General features: G+C 43.7%; 1 pseudogene; it reads left to right on the top strand.

Moving 5' to 3' along the window:
- Positions 1-6,817: 6,817 nt before the first annotated feature.
- LOC101038669 (splicing factor, proline- and glutamine-rich-like) lies at positions 6,818-12,733 on the top strand (annotated as a pseudogene).
- Positions 12,734-21,556: the final 8,823 nt, after the last annotated feature.

Raw genomic sequence — 21,556 nt, 5'->3', positions numbered from 1 at the left:
GGATGACATTCTTTAAAGCAAAAATATATTATTTTTGATAAAGTTCAATTAATTTACATTTGTTGTCACTTCTGCTTTTGGTGTTGTATTTAAGACATGAAACCTGAGGTTATGAAGATTCTGCTTTCTTCTAAGAATTGTATGATGTTAGCCCTTACATCTAGATCTGTCAAACATTTTGAGTTAGCTTTTGTGTTCAGTGTAGTATAGGGGACCAGTTTCATTCTTTAGCATGTGATTATCCACTTGTCTCAGCACTCTTTGTTGAAAATATTATTGTTTTTCCATTGAATGGCCTTGGTACTCATGTCAAAGATCAATCAGCCATTTTCAAGTTTACAATATATTAACTATAGTCACCATTATGCAGGACAAGTGAGCCCCCAAATTGGGGCATAGTCCAGGAAGGTTTTTGGCTTTGCCCCCGAAAGAATTCAAAAGTGAGCTGGTAGTGTCAGGTGACAACTTTTACTGAAGCAACAGTGCACAGCAGCAGCAGAGGGACTGCTCCTTGTGGAACATGGTTACCCCATAGGCAGTGTGCCCAGAGCAGCAATTCAGAGCCAGGTCTGCAGTCACATTTACACCCGTTTTAATTTTATGCCAATTAAGGGGTGGATTATGCAGAAATTTCTAGAATATGAGTGGCAACTTCCTGATTGTTGGGTTGTTGCCATGGATGGGGGTGATAACTTCCAGGTGTTACCCTGGCAATGTTAAACTGACATGGGACTGGTGGGTGTGTCTTATCGAGACGTACTTTTTTTTTTTTTTTTTTTTTGAGGCAGGGTCTCATTCTGCTGCCCAGGCTGGAGTGCAGTGGTGTGAACTCGGCTCACTTGAGCCTCCAATTCCCAGGCTCAAACAATCCTGCCACCTAAGCCTCCTGAGTAGCTGGGACTACAAGTGTGTACCACCACACCTTGCTAATTTTTGTATTTTTTGTAGAGATGGTGTTTCGCTATGTTGCCCTGGCTTGTCTCAAACTCCTGGGCTCAAGTGACCCACCTGTCTTGCCCTCCCCAAGTGCTGGGATTACAGGCATGAGCCACCGTGCCCGGCCTGGAGACGTACTTTCACTTCTTTTCTCTTTCAGCTAGTCTTCAATCTGGTTCAGAGTCCAAGCTCCATCTCCAGAATCAGTTGAGTCCTGCCTCCTACCTCAATTAGGTACAATAAATCTCTTGAACTTATTCCAATCAATTAATCAATCAATAAGCAATCACTTGGCCAAAATATATGAGCTTATTTCTGGATTCTCAATTGTATTCCACTGACCTACATGTCCATCTTCTGCTACTACCCTGTCTCAGTTTCTGAAGCTTTGTAGTAAGTTTTGATTGGAACTTGTGAGTTCTCCAATATTGTTCTTTTTAAAGATCATTCTCTCTATTCTGAATTCTCTGCATTTCCATATAAAATTTAGTATCAGCCTGCCAATTTCTGCAGGAAAATAAAGCCAGCTGGGATTTTGATAGGTATTGCATTGAATCTGTAAATCAATTTGAGAATTACTGCCATCTTAAAAATCATAAACCAACATGAGATATCTTTCCATTTATTTAGGTTCTCTTTAGTTTCTTTCAACTGTATCTCACAGTTAATGGACTATCTTTTGCATCCTGGGTAGATGCTCCCTGCTTTGATAATCTCTGGTTCAGGGATTTAGGCACACTCCCAACGCTAATCCTGTTACTTGCTGTACGATATTTTCTTTGGCCTCCCTTTACATGACAGCAACTATAATGTCTCTTGGTGGGTATGAAGATGAGCTGGGCCCTCTGCTGGGTGTGCTATATTTCTTATCTATCATTACTGATGATGATGATAAGTCCTGTGCTAAGTGTTTGTTTTTGTTTTTTAATCCACGATCTCATTTTATCTTCAAAACATCCCAATGAGGTATGAATGATTATTTCTGTTTTGCAGGTGGGAAAAGTTGAGGTTCAGAGAAGCACACATCTAAAAAGGAGAGAGCATGTAGTTGAACCAGGTATCTTGACATCCAACTTTGGCCACTTCCAGGCCACCCCACTATGCCATCTCCCAGGTGGGCATCAAATTTTGCCAATGAACTGTCTTTCCCTTCCCTTTCACTTGTACTGAAGACATAATAGTTAAGGAGTACAGTGCATATAACTTGGCCCTGACTTGCTAGAGTCTCTTCAAATTACCAAGATGGAAGTTGGCTTTATTCTCAGAAGCTGCTTTATGATTTCCATCCTTGGACCAAAATTTTTGTTCAAGAACCAAAAACTTGTTAAATTCATAAAACTCATCAGACCTCATGGGAGGATTGGAATATATATATGTTCCAGGATGGAGCCCATGAGAATTACTGAAACAGAATCCCTGGGGTGACCAGGAGTCAAAGGGAGTCTAGGATTTTAAATTTTAATAAGAACTTCAGGTAATTTATGATCCAGTGAATCTGGAAAACATAAGTAATGGAATCCACTCACCCATCTGTTGTTTTTTTTTTTTCCCTTCATCCATCCATCTCCTCATCTTTAAGATTGGGATAGTACCAGAACCCAGCTTATATGGTACATGAGTTAAATGTGGGACATGCCTAAGAGTTCCTGGTGTTATGAGAGCTGATTAAGACTTACACGTGGGCATCTCCTATGGTCCTGGCCTTTTTCTGGTTATATTAAGGATGCATTAGAAACAGGCAAGGCCTTGTCTTCCTGGTGATGACCACCTAGCTGTAATGAGAACAAATTTGGGTATCAGATCAAACTGGGTTAAACTCTTGCCTCTGCCACCCACACTTGATGTGGACATACTACTATACTTCCCTGGATCCATTTTCTCAAATGTAAATTGAGAATAATGATAGAGTTATTATTTAATAATAATCAGAATTAAATAAGATAATATATAAAGTGCCTCACTATATATTAAGAGACACCTTATTTATTTTTCCTTTTTCACTGATAACTTTAAAAAAAAGAAATCCACATGGTGTGTACTGTGGAAGTAGGTAGTAATAACAGTAACAATGATGTCTGCCATGGATTGAATCCTCACTATGTGCCAAATCCTTTACATTCATTCTCAATGTATACAAATAAGAATAAGAAAGGAAGGTCTTGCATGAGGCTTATCACACACCATGCATTTTTTAAGCACTTTATGATATTAATTAACTCACTGCATGCTCACAACTACCTTATGAAGCAGGTATAATTATTATCCCTATTTTATAACAGAAGAGGCTGAGGCTCAGAGAGGCAAAGCAACTTGCTTAAGGTCACATAGCTAGTAAGTGGCAGAGCTGGAATTTAAATCCATACCTCTCTTTAATCTGGGAATGTTAATGTTTAACTGCCATGTTATGTGGCTTCCCACAGAAAGGTGGCTAAACACTCACAGGAAATTGGAGGAAAGGATTCCAAACTGAGTGAGGGCTTAATCACCACATCTGCAAACTGAAGCATGTTCTACTGAGTCCTGGTGGAAATTCTCTTGTGACAAAAAGATATGTCCAGACGTACCTAATTCCCTTCAATTTCACATAGAGCCAGCTTTGCCAAGTTCTCCTGCCACACAGGAATCTAGAGAGCCCCTTGGAGAGACTTGATTTCCCTAATCTCGCCAAGCACAAGGAGAGGCTGCGAGACATGAAAGGCAGCAGTTATTTATTTCATGAATAGATAACGGCAAGCCATTTAGAGGGAGCAGTGGCAGGAAGATGAAAAAGCTATTAATGCAGTAAGAAGCTCATTTCTTTCAGAGTGGTCAGCAGCGGCAGAGAGGACAAAAATGAGAAAATATTGCAATGGCTGCTCAAGACAACACAAATTATTCAGGAGATATGAAAGTGCATTGTTCACCATCGTAAACATTTTTTAAATGTTTATGAGCTCTGTTCAAAGGCATCTTGATGGATGAAACCCAATAACCTTTATGGGGGTGTGCATGTACAACTCTGTGTGTGTGTGTGTGTGTGTGTGTGTGTGTGTGTGTGTGTGCTTGCATTTCTTTTGTTCTAGTATCCTAGAATTCTTTGTAAATCCTTTCTTTGAGCAGATGCACTCAACAGTGAATAGACTGGGTCTTGATAATGCAAAGAAGTCCGTGCTCCCTAGTTCCCTGAGCAATTGTCCTATTCTTGGTGTCTGTTGTGCTACAGATGAGGCTCTGGGAAGCTGGGAGTTGATTTCAAGCAGACTAATGGAAGGGAAAAAAATTGCTCTGATTCTGGGAGGAGGGAAACCAGGCAGAGTGTAGAGCTGAGGTGTGGCAGTATTTCCTTGCATGTGTTGGGACCTGTATGTTCCTATCCAAAGAGGAGCCAACAAGGACAGGACTTAAGGAATCCTTGCCCCACTGAGCCCTATGGGAGATTCACAAGGTATGGGATTTTTTTCTTTGAGGCTGTGTGATTCTTGAAGAAAAATGATCCCTTTGACATAGCTCAGTCCACTTTCTCCAACCACTGATCATAGCGCAGCACCTGTAAAACTCTAATTCCTTAGAGAATTCTTTTTGAAACACTACCATTTTTTTAAAGTGACAAAATTGGGGAAAGCTGCTAAGCATGGCAATTAAGCCATACTATCATTTCCATATACAATTATCAGCTCAATTACTTTGAATAAAATGACTTGTTTAGGTTAAGTAACTGACCAAATTAGGCAATTTATTGGTTTGATAGCTTTTTTGCCCCCTACTTGAATTGATTTACTTTTGATCTGGGACTCATGCACATAACCAACTGAATTGTTAGGGTTGGATTAATTTTTGAATCCACTAACCAGTTTTGCAGACAGGTTAAAGACACCAGTATGGGAGTCAGATGCACCAGGGTTAAATCCTGGCACTTTCACTTTCTAAAGGTGTGGCTTTGTGAAAGTTACTAAACCTCTCTGTTGAAGCTTCAGTTTCCTCATCTGTAAAATGAACAATAATAATTAGACTTATTTAATTGGATTGTGAGGTCTTATGGAAGTAATTCAGATAAAAAGCTTTGCATGGGGTTGGCACACACTGAGTTTTCAGTAAGTATTGGTTATCATCATCATCATCATCACAATTATTGTCATCATAATTAGAAGGAAGGTGCTGAGGATAGCAGGTGAATTGTAAGTTTTTCAGCCCCAGGAACGCTTGAGGAAAGTTGGACTCTTGGTAGTATCACTAAAAGGAACGTATCCATTAGAGATAAATGATGGTCTTGCTGGGATGGCTATCTGCTGATCACTGACCCAGAGATGTCCTGAGCACACTTTGTTTCGGGGTTCTTATTTCTTGGGTGTAATTACAGGTGATGCAATTATGGGCTGCAGGTGCACTGAAAAATGGAAGCATGACATGCACCCTTCCCATTTTCTATAGAACATCCTAGGTTCTGTCACTAGCAAGATATTCAAGCTCAGAGACCTGAGATCCTGCAGCTTCCCTGTGCTGATGTGACCCACAGCCACGCCAGTACTCATCCGTAAAGACCAAAATGGTGACTGGGATGTAGGACATTGGGTCTGGGTGTCCATGGCCTTCATGATACTGTTAGGTTAACATGCTACACTGCTTCTTATTCTGTATTCCTTTTTTCTTTCTTTTTTTGAGACAGGATATTGTTCTATACACCAGGTTGGAGTGCAGTGGCATGATTATGGCTCACTGTCGCCTCGACCTCCTGAGCTTAAGTGATCCTCCTGCCACAGCATCCCTGGTAAATGGGACTTCAGGTTTGCACCACTATACCCAGCTTATTTTTTAAAGTTTTTGTAGAGATGGGGATCTCATTTTGTTGCCCAGGCTGAAACTCCCCGGCTTTTAAAGTGAAGCAAACCTTATGCCTGGTAATTCTATCATGTCTTGTGAGTTTCAGTGACAATCCAAACCTGAAACTTGTTCCAGTGGCCTTGAAAGTGTTATGTAATTTGCAGTTAAAAATATCTGGACTTGGGCTAGGCGCAGTGGCTCACCCGTGTAATTCCAACACTTTGAGAAGCTAAGGCGGGAGGATCACCAGGTCAGGAGATTGAGACCATCCTGGCAAAGATGGTGAAACCCCGTCTCTACTAAAAATACAAAAATTAGCTGGGCGTTTTGGCACACACCAGTGACTCAGAAGGCTGAGGCAGGAGAATCCTTTGAACCGGGGAGTTGGAGGGTGCAGTGAGCCAAAATAGTGCCACTGTACTCCAGCCTGGTGGCAGAGCGAGGCTCTGACACATAAATAAATAAATAAATAAATAAATAAATAAATAAATAAATATCTAGACTAGGATTAGCATTGTTATTTATTCACTGAGTAACTTTAGGCAAGTTACTTAATCTCCCTAAACCTCAGGCTCCTCTTCCGTAAAATGGGAATAAAAATACACACCACATAGAGCAGTGATTACTTAAACAAGATAATATATGGCAAATCCTAGAACAATGCCTGGCTCAAAAACTGAACAATGATTATACAAAATGCCCAGTATAATGCTGTGAGCTGAGTCTGGCCAAGGGGATTTTCTGCAGGCTTCTCTTCTGCTTATCAGGAACCATTCTGAGCCTGGCATCACATCTCCAATTAGTTATAAAGTTGCACCCTGCCTGGCATTTGGCCTTCCCTGGACATTGACTAGGGGTGTTTTAATCTACAAACAGAGCATGAATTCTGTGAGGCCAGAGAACATCTCATTCATATCTAGTTCCACCCCTCCCCCCAGCCTTTGGCAAAATACATTATTTTATGGCTGAAATGTAGGACACATGTTAGAGGGCTAAGGACATTTACCTGGTCTGGTTTGATGATGTCATGTAGTAAAGGCCGAGCTAAGGAGTTTGAACCCTATCTTACAGGCAGTGGGGCGCCATGGAGGCTTTTCAGCAGGGAAGTGCTAGGACAAGATTCATACATATGACTAATAACAATGATGATAATAATGACAATGGTGCTGATGATGAGAAAATTTGGGCATCTCCTTTGTACCAAGAACTGTGGTAAATGTTTTACACGTATCATGGCACTTAGTCCTGACAATGACCCTGTGAACTTAGGATATTGGATAATTGGCTGTGTGCTGGACAGATTGAGGGCAGAAGACTGGAGTCTTTTAAGACTTGATATAGACTTCCATTATGGAAGGACAGTGAAAATGGAATTGACAAGCCCTCAAACACATAGCACACATTTGTCAATTTTACTGGTCAGCCAAATATCCCCTTAGTTCAGTAAAATGTTTAACCAAATCGATTTAATCCTTTATGTCAGGACAACCAAAGTAGTCATGGCTGGTATAGAAAGAACCTTATTAGGTTGAAAGGGATGTTGTGACTCATTTGTAGCTAGGTCATAACGTCCCCCAAGAGGATATTCTAGGGAATGTCTGTGGCAGAGGTTTTCATGGTCTAATGCATGAAGTCACTGATTTGGGGCAATTTTCTCTTAGCTAGAGGCTGTGCTCTCCTGACTTGAGACTTCCTTATCTCTTTAGTGAAAAGCTCTTCTGGGACTGTTCTGAGAATTCTGATTGGCTGCTGGTTATGTTGTTTGTCTTTCACAATTCCAGTCTGTATGTCGCCACTATTCCCTCACTTACTTAATTCAGAAACTCGTGTCATCCTAGCAGCCCTTTCTGTCTAGTCTTGTTAATCACCAAGCTTGCCAGAATGAATTCCCCAAGAGCTCTTACATCCATTTCCATCTCCCCATCCCCTTTGCCACCTTCATTCAGGGCACCATTATTGCTCATCTCAGAACTGAAACAGCTCTTAACTGGTCTTCCTGACCCCTGTCTTGCCTCGCCAACCTGTTCTTCACATTGCAGCTGGAATGCTATTTCCAATATTCAAGTCTCATAGGCCATTCTCTTGCTTCAGAACCCAAGCCTTGTGTTCTGCCTTTCAAGGCGAATAGAAACCTGGCCCCTTCCCAGCTCCCTGTTCTCAAGTGACAACTCTATGTGTGCCCCAGCCCTGCCACATCTTCATGTAGGTCCCCAAAACACCAGGCACTCTCAAACTCTTCCAGGGAATCTAGTTCTTGGCCTGACACTGCGAAGCCACAGTAGGTGACCCCATTTCCCCTGCTGCTCACTCCCTTTTTCATGCCCCCATCAGCATGGGGCTGGGGGAGTTGGTAAACGAGTGCTGTATTCCCCTGGGCGGTTCCTCTAGGGCTGTATCTGCAGTTCCAGTGGAGATTGATGAACTTTCAAATGATGAGATTTCTGGGGGCATTTATTGACATATAAATCAAAATCCAATTTTTATGAAGGAAAATCCCAGCTGGTTTACATGGCAGGATTATGAAACAGTTTTTGCTTTGTGCACAGCCTCCTGTATGATGTAAAATGATTTCATCTTCCACAAAGGAAGCCTGGCTTTTTAACTTCTGCGGGTGTTTTCCTGGGGTAATTCTGGCACTGGTTTCAGTTTGAATACTTCTTACATGGTTGGCATCCTGGGATTGCCAACTGATTTCGAGAGGAAGAGAAGTGAAATTTACTGAGTGCCTACTATGTACCAGGCTATCTCTACAATATCCTATTTTAACCTTCACAATTAGCGGGACCTTACTGGCAATCATGTGATCATCTTTCCATCATCTTCCTGAGAAAATGTGTTAATTACCTATCATTACATAACAAATGGACACATACTTAGCTGCTTCCAACAGACTCACACTTACTACCTCACAGTTTCTGTGGTGAAGAGTCTGGACGCAGTTTAAGTAGGTCTTCTTTTCAGGGTTTTCCATGTTTTCAATCCAAGTTTTGGCCAAGGCTGTGGTCTCATCTGAGCCTCAACCGGGGGAAAGATCTGCTTCCAAGCTCCCATCGTTTTTAGTGATCCATTCCTAGTTGACTGTAGAACTGAGGACCTCAGTTTCTTGATGCTAGGCCAGAAACCCTCAGTTCCTTGACACATGGTCCTTCCCAACATGGCCATCTACTTCTTCTGATCCAGTGAGAGAAAGAGAGTCTTCAAGTAAGAGAGATGTTATAATCTTACAAAACATTATTCCAGAAGTGACATAATTCCACAGCCTTTGTCATATTTGTCAGTGGGAAGCCAGATGCAGGTCTAACCCACACTCAAGGGGAGGGGATCACACACAGTATGAGTACTATGAGGTGGGAATCATGGGGGCCACCGTAGAGTCTGTCTGCCACAGAAAAATTAGGATACTCAAGGTCACTCAGCTACGAAGACTCAGGTTGTACCACTTTGCTGTTCCGCCAACTGATTTTTCCAAAGACCGTGAATGCCAAAGCCAAGCACTGCCTGGGAGATTTACCCTGGATGCTGATGCCAAAGTCATTTGTTCATCCTTGGAGCTGCTGTGTTGATTTTAAACCTGAATCATTAAAACAGTGAGGGGAAGTGAAGCAATTCTTCAGAAGACAACTGGGGTATTGTTACCCCAAATGGAGAAGGGATCCTGAGTGTGTCCACTCCTGCTGGAAACAGTCCTCTACGGGCAGATGTTCTGTGATGGAGCCCAAGTGACCATGATGCACCACGACCTTTGGAAAAAGCACACGTGGCTGCTCAGGGGTAAATGCCAAACACAGGCTCTTTCCTTCTGGTCACCCTTCACAAAAGAGGTCCATGCCATCTGGCTTATTTAATAAAGTCTTGCTGCTCTGTTTTTTATTTTCCCACCAACACTCACAACCACCAGTTTGATGTTTGGAGCTCTTCCAACTCTTGAATTCTGACCAAGACTTTTAAACCCTACATAGCTGTCATATGTCATTGTATGGGTTGTGCACTGCATAAGAGATGCCTGGATGAGAGGGTGAATCATACGGAAAATCAGCACACTGAGACTGAGACCTTGTTTCCAGCAGCAAAGAACACTCTCATCATTTCCTCACCTTTTAATAACACCCCAGTTTTGTTTTGTTTTAGATGGCTTCTCCCTCCACTCTCCAGATTTTGTACTACTTATTAAGCCAAGGAGTGTCTTCTGCCCGGGGGAAGAGTCGCCTTTCTCCAATTCACATACACAGACGCATCTAGGCTTGCGGCAACCTTGATGACTATTTTCAGGATAGTGAGCCTTCCACTGAGTAGGTAGTGACATAATCCGGCTAACCTGACTTTGAGAGCAAGTGACTCACAGTTTCTAAAACCAACTGACAGCTACCCAATCACGGTGGAAATTCTGCTTTCAACACACTTGCACCTAAACTCCTAAGTCCGTATGTAGAATCATTAAGCTGAAGAACGTGCAGCTCCAGCTGTCATGTGCCTTTAAATAAGCCTTAAAATCGACAGCCAAGATTGGACTCAATGCTGATTTTCAGACATAAAGGCTGTGCTAGGGGAGTGAGTACTGAAAAGCCACATTAAAAAATATGCAATCAACACCAGCTGTGGTCCAATTAAATTCAACCCATGACAGGTGTTTATAGAGATTACACACATACACTTTACCCAACAAAGCACTTCCTTCGAAATGTGAAGTTTGGTAAACACAGCAGTGGCTCTCATAGTGAGGTCCACGGACTATTCTCATCAGAATGAAGTCCTTAATGAAAATGCAGACTTTTGGTCCCCACCTAAGACCTACTGAGTCCAAGTATCTCAGGAGAGGGTGGTACAAGAATCTGATTTCTCACACACATACACACGCACAGTTAAATTGCAAAGAAGAAGTAATATACAAAACACAAATTAATAAGATAGCTGAACAGCAGGGAGAAATTCCTGTGTGAAATCACCAAAATATTCCTTAAAGACATTTGCGGCCCATGTCATCCGCCGTTTTGTGAGAAGCAATGTGGCCTCCACGTTTCCTGAGCGTCGTTTTCGCTTCTGCCTCGACCACCCCTTGACCACAGACGTGTCTCGGGATCAGTTCCGGAGTCGCAGCGGGGGCAGCCTCCACAACTTCCGGTCCCCGCCCGCCATGGGCCTCAGTCAGAACCGCGGCCTCAAGCCTCGGATCCCGTCACCACCTCCACACCGACAGCAGCAGCACCCACCGCCACAGCAGCCGCCGCCACAGCAGCCGCCACCACAGCAGCCACCGCCACAGCAGCCGCCACCACAGCCGCCACTGCCACAGCACCCACCGCCACAGCAGCTGCCACCACGGCCGCCACCGCCACAGCAGCCACTGCCATAGCACCCACCGCCACAGCAGCCGCAGCCACAGCCGCCACCGCCACAGCAGCCGCCGCCACAGCTGCCACAGCCACAGCAGCCACTGCCACAGCAGCCACCGCCACATCCACAGCCGCAGCCGCCTCAGGACTCTTCCAGGCCCGCCGTTGCTCAGGGACCCGGCCCCGCTCCCGGAGTAGGCAGCGCCCCGCCAGCCTCCAGCCCGGCCCCGCCCGCCACTCCGCCGACCTCGGGGACCCAGCCACGGTCTGGGCCGGCCCGACCCCAACCCTGCCGCCCGCAGTCACCTCGGCTCCTGCCGGGACGCCGCCACCCACCCCGCCAAGCAGCGGGGCCCGACCACACCTCCCCAGGCCCGGGCGGTCCCAAAGGCGGCGAAATGCCTGGCGGCCCAAAGCCACGTGGCGGCCCGGGCCTAAACACTCCCAGCAGCCACCCGAAGCCGCCGCATCGCCGCAGCGGGGAGCCTCGCGGGGGCCGCCAGCATCACCCGCCCGACCACCGGCAGCACCACCAGGGGCCCCCGCCCGTGGGTCCTGGCGGCCGCAGCGAGGAGATAATCTCAGACTCGGAGGGGTTTAGAGCCAACCTGTCTCTATTGAGGACACTTACAGCGATGTAGGTGGTTTGTTGGGAATCTACCTGCTGATATCACGGAAAACGAATTCAAAAGACTGTTTGCTAAATATGCAGAACATGGAGAAGTTTTTATCAACAAAGGCAAAGGATTCGGATTTATTAAGCTTGAATCCAGAGCTTTGGCTGAAATTGCCAAAGCCGAACTGGATGATACACCCATGAGAGGCAGACAGCTTCGAGTTCGCTTTGCCACACGTGCTGCTGCCCCTTCTATTCCTAATCTTTCACCTTACGTTTCCAATGAACTGTTGGAAGAAGCCTTCAGCCAGTTTGGTCCTATTGAAAGGGCTGTTGCAATAGTGGATGATGGTGGAAGATCTACAGGGAAAGGGCATTGTTGAACTTGCTTCTAAACCAGCAGCAAGAAAGGCATTTGAGTCAGTTTGCTGAGAATGATGGTTTCCATCATTCTCAGCAAACTGACACAAGAACAGAAAATCAAACACCGTATATTCTCACTCATAGGCGGGTGTTGAACAATGAGAACACATGGACACAGGGAGGGGAACACTACACACTGGGGTCCGTTGGGGGGAAATGGGGGAGGGACGGGGGGGTGGGGAGGTGGGAAGAGATAGCATGGGGAGAAATGACAGATACAGGTGAGGGGACGGAAGACAGCAAACCACATTGCCATGTGTGTACCTATGCAACAATCTTGCATGTTCTTCACATGTACCCCAAAACCTAAAATGCAATAAAAAAAATAAAAAAAAAATAAAAAAAATAAAAATAAAAAGGCTGGCTAACATCAAAAAAAAAAAAAAAAAAAAAAGAAAGAAAGAAAGAAAGAAAGGCATTTGAACGATGCAGTGAAGGTGTTTTCTTGCTAACAGCAACTCCTCGTCCAGTCATCGTGGAACCTCTTGAACAACTAGATGATGAAGATGGTCTCCCTGAAAAACTTGCCCAGAAGAATCAAACGTATCAGAAGGAGAGAGAAACTCCTCCTCGTTTTGCCCAGCATGGCGCATTTGAGTACGAATATTCTCAGCGGTGGAAGTCCTGCTGACCTCCTTAGGAGCCGATTCATCTTCTGATTTGTTGTTCTTCCTCTTCAGCCATTTCTCTACTCTCTCTGCACTAACACTTTCAGATACAAATTCATCTAGTACCCGGAGGTGAAGAGAAAGATATGCCTTCACTTTTAAATCGGTCAAGCCTCCATCTCGGAGCTGTGGCTGTGCTTCTTCTGCACCATGTCCTCGGCCTCCAGCATGCGCTGGGTCAGCTGGGGCGAGTACTCGGCTGGGGTCAGCTCGCTGTCATAGGAGCCCAGGATGGCCCGCATGCTGTCTCGCTCCTTATACATCTACAGCAGATCCAAGAAGAGGATCAGCTTCTCCACCACGTCATTCTCCTCCTGCCTACCCTGTTGTGCAGCCTTGATGGTGAGCAGAGTGAATTCCACAGACAGGCCTTTCAGAGCCTGCTTCAGGGACTCCCACATGCTGCTGCTCAGAGTGGCCCAGGAGGGCAGCAGGGTCGTGTCAGACCCTATGGCACTTAGCTCCTTCCCGAATATGAGAAGATCTGCAGCATTGTCCATGGCCCTCGATGCGATCCGCTCAGCTCTGTCCCGAAGCTTGTGAAAGCTGTTGTAGATGTTCCAGGTCAGCTCCTGGCTGATGGCAAACTGAGCTTGGATGTCAGCTGGGAGGAAGTCCTTGGCCCTGATAGCCAGCTTACAGTTCGTAAATTCGTCCCCAACACACTGTGCTGATTCCTTTAACTTGTTCTGCACATCCTGAACAAGCCTTCTAATCAGGAGGCACCCAGGAGATACAAAGGGAAACCCTAATATGCAGCTGTTCACGTATCCAGGAATTCTAGAATTTCAGAAATGCCTGAAACATCATCTGACTCGACTCTCATTTTACAAAACAAAACGAAACAAAACAGAGCAAAAAACAAACAAACAAACAAACAAACAAACAAAAAACACCTGAGGTCAAGTGTGTAGTCCCAGCTACTCAGAGCCTGAGGCAGGAGGATTGCTAGCCTGGGTAACATAGTGAGTATTGGAGTTTTTATGGAGTTGCATTAAATGTATAAATTAAATAAAGAGGATTGATTTTTTTATGTATTGATCTTATGTCCTTGCCATTTTTACTTCTTAGTTCCAGAAAATTTTGTAGATTCTTTGGGGCTTTTTCTTTTTTCTTTTTCTTTTGAGGTAGAGTCTCTCTGTAGCCCAGGCTGGAGTGCAGTGGCGCGATCTTGGCTCACTGCAACCTCTGCCTCCTGGGTTCAAGCGATTCTCCTGCCTCAGCCTCCCAAGTAGCTGGGATTACAGGTGCACACCACCATGCCTGTATTTTTGTATTTTTAGTAGAAATGGTGTTTCACCATGTTGGTCAGGCTGGTCTTGAATTCTTGACCTCAAGTGATCTGCCCACCTTGGCCTCCCAAAGTGCTGGGATTACAGGCGTGAGCCACTGCACCTGGCTTCTTTGTTTTTTTTTTTTTTTTTTCATGGACAGTGATGTCATCTGTGAGTAAAGACAGTTGTTAGATATAGTGAACCTTAAGTTTCTCTTCAAATAATCAGTATGTCATATGTTTACCTCTCTTATTCTTTAATTCTCCATTTTAAAGTTTAGCTTTCTTGTAGTTTCAGTAAACAACCTTTTCCACCAGTTTTAATCAGTAGTTCACATCTGTTCCCGGCTCCCTTGCTGCGGTTACCTGCTTTGACCTGGCTCATCCTAGTCACCTGCCCCAGTCACCTGCTCTGACCTAGGTCACCCCTGGCTACCTGTTCTGACCTGCCTGTAACTGTCCTTCCCGCCAAACTACCCATCCCACCACTCGGGCTTGTACCCCTGTTCCCTTTAAAACAGTCAATCTGAATTAGACTAGACTGTGTGGTCTAACCCTAGCCAACAAGGGAGTGACACAGCAGTAGGGGCGACCTCCATCAGGAATAAGAACCCCTTCCCCTCCCTTGCCCAGGTGTGCACTCACCATTGTTCCATCTGTGAGCCACAGCCTTCTATAGAAGTAAATTGCCTTGCTGAGGGAATTTATATTTGAGTGCTACTTCTTTTGCGACACTGAAAATTTACATATAACAACAGTTTTACTTCTTCCTTCTCAATCCATATAGCTTTTATTTCTTTTTTTTTGTGTGCTTTATTGCATTAGACTGTAAGAGATGACATCCTCGCCTGGTTCCCAAGCTTAAAGGGAAAGGATCTAGTTTCTCACCATTAAGCATAATGTTAACTGAAGATTATTTGTAGACCTCCTGGTAAGACCATCTGGTCTGGCATATAGTAGAGAATGTATTGAATGAATGAATGAATGAACAAATGAATGAATTAATGAAAGTGTCTATAAAATAAAGTGTTGGGGGAGTGGGGGAAGACAGGCAAGGAACTAAAAATTAGGAATGAAATTAGGCCTGGTTTTTAAAGGTCTTGAATGCCTCAGAGCTCTCAGCCAAGAGGCTGAATCATCGAACAAGAAATAACCAAATGAAACTGAGACCAAAGCCAAGTGCTGCCAGTGGGTGCCATACAGAAGACCCCAGTAGCCACTGGGTGCCGAGTCCCATGCCTGCTCTGGTGGCCTCTTGCCTTTAGCAAAGAATAAAGAGAACCGTGTGTGTGTGTGTGTGTGTGTGTGTGTGTGTGTGTGTGTGTGTGTGGCAGTTTGGCCCTAAGAGCCCAGGATTTCTGTCTGTGCTGCTGGCTTTAGGCTGGACACAAAAGAACGACACGTCACTGCTCTACTTCTCATTCCCTAGGGGATCTTGAGAAAGCACACACCCACTCTGGGCCTGTTTCCACATCCATAGACTACGCATGGGGATAGAATTATAGGGGAAAGAACCAGCATTAAGGGCCCACTGTGAATTGCTCTTTATATTAATACTTCTTAAAGAGCTAGCATTTTTGAGTGTCTCCTATTAAGTAGGCAACCTGTGTGTATTATTTCACAGACAAACAAACAAACAAAAAGAATCTGATTTCTAACAAGCACTATGCAAAACAAGGCACTATTTTAAGGCTTCTAGGCGTATACTGAGAATACATCGCTTTTAACTCGCAAGTCAGAATAAACTGTTTTAATTGTATCAAGGTTTTGAGCTCCAGGAGAAACCTCTGGAGATGCCCTTAGTAGAGTAAATATCTTCCATTTTGGGCCTTTGGAAACTTTGTAAGAAGATATTCCCTAAGCCTTTGCTCCTGTCAGTTCTCCCAATTCCCTGACATCTCCAAATGACTACATCAGAAACTTTAAAATTCACTATGTTTCAGGACCTGTAGAGAACATTGAAAAGTGACACCTACCTGAGCCCCATATTTGCAATCAGTTGATGCATCCATCTGGATATGTTTGTCCATAAGTAATAGAAAAATCCCATAGTGGTTCAAGCTGTAAGTGTATTTACCTCCATGAAGAAGAGATCTGGCCAGGTGCGGTGGCTCACACCTCTCAGCACTTTAGGAGGCCAAGGTGGGCTGATCATGTGGTCAGGAGTTTGAGACCAGCCTGGCCAACACAGCGAAACCCTGTCTCTATTGAAAACACAAAAATTACCTGGGCGTGGTGGTGCACACCTGTAATCCCACCTCCTCAGGAGGCTGAGGCAGAAGAATTGCTTGAACCTGAGAGGCAGAGGTTGCAGTGAGCCAAGATCACGCCACTGCACTCTAGCCTGGGTGACAGAGCAAGGCTTCATCTCGGAAAAGAAAAAGAAATCTGTAGCAATCCCATTAGTAGGGTATGCACTCAAAGGAAAATAGATCATTATACTAAAAAGACACATGAACTCATATTTATCACCATCCTATTCACAATAGAAAAGACATGGAATCAACCTAGGTGCCCACTGGTGGTGGATTGGGTAAAGAAAATATGGTACATATACGCCATGGAATACTACATAACCATAAAAAAGAATGAAATCATGTTTTTTTTCCAGCAACATGGATGGAGCTGGAGGCCATAATTCTAAGTGAATTAACGCAGGAACACAAAACCAAATACTGCATGTTCTCACTGCATGTTTAGCAAATACTGCTAAACATTGAGCACCCACAAACATAAATATGGGAATAATAGACACTACTAGAGATTGGCAGGAGGGAAGGGGTCATGGGTCAAAAAACTACCTGTTGGTACTATGTTCACTACCTGAGTGCAATATACCCATGTAACAAGGCTGCACATGTACCCCCTGTGACTGGAAAAAAGAAGTGGGAAGATTCCAGGATTCACTTGGGACTCTGGGCTGCAAGATGACGCTATAATTCTTCTACCACTCCCCAGCCCCCTGCCATATAGTCATGAGCTGACTGCAATAGTACCAAACCTCACGGCCTCACACAACTCCATTCAAAAGGTAGAAAGTAGGGGTTGAGGAAGCAACAGGGAGTTGGAAGCCATGGTGGTAAGAGAGCTCTCCTGAGACCTGCTGTCTTTCGACCATGGAGGAAAATCATATCTGGAGAGCATCTAGAAACCTTTACTCTATGACTCACTGGCAGAACTGTGTCACATGACTCCCCTAGCTGCAAGGGAGTCTGAGAGAGTGAGGATCTATTGAAGAGAAACATTGGCTTACCAAACATGTTTTATCTGCTAGGGCATATCCAAACAAAACTGGGATTCTGCTACTAATAAAGAAGACAGAATGCTCCAGATAAAATGGAGCAGGCCAAGCTCTCTAGGTGAGTCTAGTAACACACCAGCAAAGACAGAGAAACACTGGATGAAATGCCATTCATCATTCGTGGCCAAGGTCAGATTATCATTTCTGCCATGAAGTCTCTTCTAGATCGTTTAAGCTAGAAGTAATCTTTCTCTTTGCCATTCCCCTATCATGGTTGGTCACAATTCTGACTGCACATCAGACTCACTTTTTAAAAAATCACCAATGCTTTGGGCCCTACCCAAGACTAGCTGAATTGGAGTCTTTAGGGATAGGGCCTAGAACTTTTATTCTTGGAAATATCTTCAGGGGATTTGAATGTAAAGCAAGAATTGAGAGGCATTGTCCTAAAATGTTTTATCTCATCTCTTTTTTTTTTAAATGGATATACTCATTGGTAAAATTAGGTTATGCTGCAGCAAGAAGTATCTTCTAAACTCAGTAGCTTAACACTCGTATATTTATTTCTTGCTCGTGCTCCTTGGTCACATGGGTTGGCTGGTATCTGGTGTTCTGCTGATCACTTGGTGCCTCAGCTGCCAGAATCTTTATTGCCATTTGTGCTTCTACAATCACCTCAGCCACGGGAAGGGAGGGTTGACATTGAGCACTGGTCTTTAAGTTATTTCACATGGAAGTGATGGATCACTTCTATCACCATTTCATTGGCCAAAGCAAGTCTTACGGCCACCTCTAACTTCAAGGAGATAGAGAAATATAACTTTACTAGGAGCCTGGGAGGTAGGAACCTGGAATTTTTCATAGTAGTTTTGGAGGCTGAGGTGGGAGAATCACTTGAACCCAGGAGTTTGAGACCAGGCAGGCAACATGGTGAAACCTTGTCTTTATAAAAAATACAAAAATTAGCCAGCTGTGGTGGTGCGCGCCTGTAGTCCCAGCTACTTGAGAAGCTGAGGCGGGAGGATCACCTGAGTCCTGGAGACTGAGGATGCAGTGAGCTGTGGTTAGGCCCCTACACTGCAGCCTGAGCTACAGAGAGACCCTGTTTCAATAAATCAAGTTCATGAAGTATGAATAGGTATTTTATGACTCTTTCACAAGAATGTGCTCATATATAATACATATAAAATTTAAAGAAAAACAATATGCACTCATGAAAATTCAATTGTGCAGAAATGTGGAAAGTAAAAAACGTATTTTCTGTTTTCTGCTTTTGCCCTCATTGTCTGATTCTCCTTTCCTTAATGATTATAAATTCTCCCAATGGTTGGTGTGTATTCTTTCATAGATTTTCTGTGCGTTATAAACACATACACACACACCCATACACATACGCACCGAGTTTCTCTTTTCTTTAAGTATGGGATTTTCTACGACTGCTCCATGTTTTTTTTTTTTTAACAATGTCCAGGTGATTCTAACATGGAACCCAGGTGTTTCTAATATGGAACCCTGTGAGATTCATAATGAACACGGAGATGAACTTCAGTTTGTTCCTGCTACAAACATCCTAGCAAGTGAGATTCTCCAGGACAGACACATGTAGTTGAGTCTGTAGTAAAATGAAACAGCTCTTGTAGCTGGCTGAGCATCAGAATCTTAGCACTGTAAGTACTTAATGAGCAGGAGCTACTGGGCACCCTCTCAAAGAGTTGTTTTAAGAACTGAAATTAATAAACATAAAGTAACTGGCAACCAGTAAGAGCATGTAGAGACATATATTACTAACTGGCATAAAATAATTAGAATGTCAAGGCCAGTAATGGCAAGTGCATCTTGCACAGATAGTGACACATGGTAAGTGCCCCAAATATGCGGATAGAAGAAAGGAAGGAAGGAAAAGAGGAGGATATTATTCCAGAGAGCAGGATAAATGTAAATGCTGACTGGTGTGAGTTAGAAGATTTTAAGATTTCCTACAATGGAAAAGTGTGACAAAACAGAGGGAGGTGGGTCATGAACTGAATAAAGGAAAGGAGAGGGGTGGATGCCAGGAATGACACCAGGCAACTGGGTAGGTGGTGGATAGAACACTTTTGTGGAGCAGGAAGTGTGTGTGTGGTAGAGATGTTTATTGCTTGGCTCTGCTTGGCTTTAAGTGACATATTTAGTTGGGGGTGGCTTTCAGGCAAGGAAAACTACATGGATGAGGGAGCAGGAAGTGGTGGAGTTTCCAGGATTGTGGAAAAAGTAGCTAGTTTATAGTGAAGTCTGGTTAACATGAGGGAAAATGGGAAAACAATACTAATCTTATCTGTAGAAACCAGTAGAGAATGATTGCACTAATTAGCCACATTAAATGCATATAAAATGTTCACTTCTTCATTTTTACTAGCCTGGTGGCAGGAAACAGAATGTGTGCGTTTTGGCAAGAAATGTGCACTGTGGATCATAATCTCAGAAAGAAAGTAAAACTTTGTTTATTGATTGGGATTCTGTTTACTCTTGTATTGACCAGGCTAATCATTTAAATGTGATGCTTATCTTGATCTGTATTCATAAGTAAACAAAATATGTTTACATTGTGTAATTTTATTGTATATCCCATATTCTACATTTTGTAGCAGGGGATCAGGTAAGAACTATGTAGCCTACGCTCAAGCAACATTTTACTTAACCTAATTCACTGGCTGAATGAACTTGAATGAGTTACTTAACCTTTCTGTGCTTCTGCATTCTCATCTGAAAAGGGAGGACTGTGATAGAAATGACTTTATTGGGTGCCTAAGATAAATAAGTGAGCTAAGTGTAAAACCCTTAGTGCAGTGCCTGGAACAAAGTTAAGTATTTAAGAAACACTGGTGCTTATTGATTCTCTGCAAATTTCACCATTAACAACTGAAGTCTATTGAGAATGACCAATTCAGGAATTTGTTACATGTCTGTGCCTGATGCAGATATTAGTTCCTGTTCACTTCTAATCCACTTCCAGGAAAATCCTGTAACTGGAAATAGTTACTTCTTTACCTAACCTGGAAATGGGAACTGGTTCTTCCAGTGCGCTCTCTCTGATTACCCTCAAGTCTGGTTCATTATCAGGAGGTGCTGCTCAAAGTCTCTTGGTTAGCTTTCTTCATTCATTCATTCATTCATTCAATCATTCAGTCAATCACTTACCATAGATCATAGTCTGGAATGGACATGGAGATGCAAGAAATAGCCCCTGCCTCCCAGAGCTCATTGTCTAGTGGTAGAGGGAGGGAAGAGAAAAACAGTGACATCTCTGAGATCAGAGAAATAGGCAAGAAGCTGAGATCAGGAAAAGAAACTATGCCATCTAGGGGAAGATCTGAAGAGAAAGGAAATAGCCAAGCAGTAGAACACTGCCTTGGCTCAAGAATGTCCCAAGCCTGGGGACTGCAAGTAGTTCAGTATTGCAGGAAAGGTGTGTTGAAAGAAAAACGTGAGCTGAATTAAACTTAACAGGGTATAATTAAGCAAAGACTGATTTGTGAATGAGGAAGCCTTTTGAGCCAGGGTAGCCTCAGAGAGACTCCAGCAGAGCCATGTAGTGGAAGATTTATGGACAGAAAAAGGAAAGTGATGTAAAGAAGATGGAAACGAGGTATAGAAACAGCCAGATTGGTTAAAGTTTGGCATCTGCCTTATTTGAACACAATTAGAACAGGTGGGCACCTCTGATTGGCCAAAAACTTGGTGAATGACACAAGAGTATGCTACAGTCTGTTTACAGCTCCATGTAGGTTATAGTTCACGATGTATAGAGAAACTTATAGGACAAACTTAACATATGTAAGGAGGAAACTTTAGGCTAAACTTGATCTAACAGGTGTATTCCGGTGAAAACAGGGAACAGGGAGAAGTAAAGGAGGAAAGTCAGCAGGGAGCACACACAGACCAAGAAAACCTGTTGAAGAGTCTGGTCCCAAGGGCAATGGGGAGCCACTGAAGGCTAGCAGTGGAGGAGTGATCAAACTTGTTCTTTGGAAAGATAACACTGGCTGCTTTGGGGACAATAAATTGGAGGTTATGAGATTAGTTCGGAGTTTAGGAAGCTGAACCGGTCATTCAACTCTAAAGTAGGGCAGTGGCATGAAGTGAATAGATTGAGATATATTTAAGGGGCATAAGCAACAGGACAGGGGGACTGAGTGAGGGAGAGGAGCAGTGTGGCTGCTAAAAATGACCCTAGTAACTGGGCAGATGGTGAATGGAGCATTTTTGTAGGGCATGGAGTATATGCGGTAGAGA

This window comes from Saimiri boliviensis, chromosome 7 (assembly GCF_048565385.1).
Source record: "Saimiri boliviensis isolate mSaiBol1 chromosome 7, mSaiBol1.pri, whole genome shotgun sequence".
Taxonomy (NCBI): Eukaryota; Metazoa; Chordata; class Mammalia; order Primates; family Cebidae; genus Saimiri; species Saimiri boliviensis.
The sequence above is the reverse complement of the archived record's forward strand: the minus strand, read 5'-3'. Positions and strand labels throughout refer to the sequence as shown.